At 30.6% G+C, this 2,500-nt stretch overlaps 1 non-coding gene across 1 annotated transcript; it reads right to left on the bottom strand.

Annotated features, from left to right (window-relative positions):
* Window positions 1-1,282: 1,282 nt before the first annotated feature.
* On the bottom strand, window positions 1,283-1,354 carry TRNAC-GCA (transfer RNA cysteine (anticodon GCA)). The gene has a single exon. It is a non-coding gene; the product is annotated as a tRNA-Cys (tRNA).
* Window positions 1,355-2,500: the final 1,146 nt, after the last annotated feature.

Raw genomic sequence — 2,500 nt, 5'->3', positions numbered from 1 at the left:
TGCAAAAATTTGAATGGCCTAGTTGCAAAATCAGTCTGAGATCAACCCCCAATTACAACAACAGTTCCAGAATACTGCAATGTAATTGCTTAATAATTCCTTATTTAATTATCAAAGAGGGTGAGTATTAAAGTACACATGTTTCATGTTCAGTTATATTATACTATTCTAATTATATTACTATAGAAAGGACAGAAATTAAATTGAGGTTCTGGAACTGTTGGTGGGATTAGGGATTGAACTCAGACTGTTATTGTAATAAGGCTTCTCCTACTTCTTCAGTTTAACCATTTGGGAAAGAAAGTACTTTTTTAAGAGAAACTAGGTAGGGCCTTTATATTTGCCTTCTATAAATTATAGATTTCTGTAAAAATCTCTATAAAAAAAATGAAATCTGCCACTCTAACTGTGCTATCAGGAAGTTTATAATGTTAAAGTATCACTATTTAAGTGATGTTTTTCCTTATTTAATTATCAATGAGGGTGAGTATTAAAGTACACATGTTTCATGTTCAGTTATATTATACTATTCTAAATATATTACTATAGAAAGGACAGAAATTAAATTGAGGTTCTGGAACTGTTGGTGGGATTAGGGATTGAACTCAGACTGTTATTGTAATAAGGCTTCTCCTACTTCTTCAGTTTAACCATTTGGGAAAGAAAGTACTTTTTTAAGAGAAACTAGGTAGGTCCTTTATATTTGCCTTCTATAAATTATAGATTTCTGTAAAAATCTCTATAAAAAAAATGAAATCTGCTACTCTAACTGTGCTATCAGGAAGTTTATAATGTTAAAGTATCACTATTTAAGTGATGTTTTTCCTTATTTAATTATCAATGAGGGTGAGTATTAAAGTACACATGTTTCATGTTCAGTTATATTATACTATTCTAAATATATTACTATAGAAAGGACAGAAATTAAATTGAGGTTCTGGAACTGTTGGTGGGATTAGGGATTGAACTCAGACTGATATTGCAATAAGGCTTCTCCTACTTCTTCATTTTTAACCCTTTTTTGAAAGAAAGTACTTTTATAAGAGAAACTAGGTAGGTCCTTTATATTTGCTTTCTCTAAATTATAGATTTCTGTAAAAATTTCTATAAAAAAAATGAAATTTACCACTCCTGCATGTGTTATCAGGAAGTATATGATGTTAAAGTTTCACTTTTTTTGTTTTCTTGCTCTTACTTGTGTTAGCTTTTCCTGTACTTAAGTTTCAAACTAGCTATAAACTGCAAATTGAATCAGTACCTTTACACTTTAAAATTTTGGTAAAGGGGGCACCCGGATTTGAACCAGGGACCTCTCAATCTGCAGTTGAATGCTCTACCACTGAGCTATACCCCCAATTGCGTACAAGATTTTAAAAACATTCACATTGCAGTCTGAAAGTATAGGTGTTTGTACTATATATGTTGTCTTATAGGATAAAAAATTAATATGTATATTTATGGTGATGTTTTGGAGTTATTAATCTGGCCTTAATTGCAGAGTTCACATAGGTGTAAGCTGTGAGCATGCTCAAAAGGGAACTTTGATCATCTAAAGCTCCAATTTGGTCAGTTATAGTGACATCAGGACATATTGTGACTTTATATTTTGGGAGACCAAACAGAACTAAGAAAATACAAATTCTTAGTAACAAACCTATATAAATTACTTAAAAAAGTAGCTGACAACAGTATATTATTGCTAATAAAATAGGACATTTTGATTTTTGGGCTTGTGGGCTCAGATGTTCAAAATTAATGTTTGATGCATAAATTCGAATGGCCTAGTTGAAAAATCAGTCTGAGATCAACCCCCAATTACAACAACAGTTCCAGAATACTGCAATGTAATTGCTTAATAATTCCTTATTTAATTATCAAAGAGGGTGAGTATTAAAGTACACATGTTTCATGTTCAGTTATATTATTCTATACTAAATATATTACTATAGAAAGGACAGAAATTAAATTGAGGTTCTGGAACTGTTGGTGGGATTAGGGATTGAACTCAGACTGTTATTGTAATAAGGCTTCTCCTACTTCTTCAGTTTAACCATTTGGGAAAGAAAGTACTTTTTTAAGAGAAACTAGGTAGGTCCTTTATATTTGCCTTCTATAAATTATAGATTTATGTAAAAATCTCTATAAAAAAAATGAAATCTGTCACTCTGACTGTGCTATCACGAAGTTTATAATGTTAAAGTATCACTTTTTAAGTGATGTTTTTCCTTATTTAATTATCAATGAGGGTGAGTATTATAGTACACATGTTTCATGTTCAGTTATATTATACTATTCTAAATATATTACTATAGAAAGGACAGAAATTAAATCAAGGTTCTGGAACTGTTGGTGGGATTAGGGATTGAACTCAGACTGATATTGCAATAAGGCTTCTCCTACTTCTTCATTTTTAACCATTTTTTGAAAGAAAGTACTTTTATAAGGGAAACTAGGTAGGTCCTTTATATTTGCCTTCTCTAAATTATAGATTTCTGTAAAA

The sequence above is a fragment of the Taudactylus pleione genome, unplaced genomic scaffold (genome assembly GCF_031769625.1).
Source record: "Taudactylus pleione unplaced genomic scaffold, aTauple2 ptg000021l, whole genome shotgun sequence".
Classification (NCBI taxonomy): Eukaryota; Metazoa; Chordata; class Amphibia; order Anura; family Myobatrachidae; genus Taudactylus; species Taudactylus pleione.
Note: the sequence above shows the minus strand (reverse complement) of the source record. Positions and strands in the feature narration are given on the sequence as shown.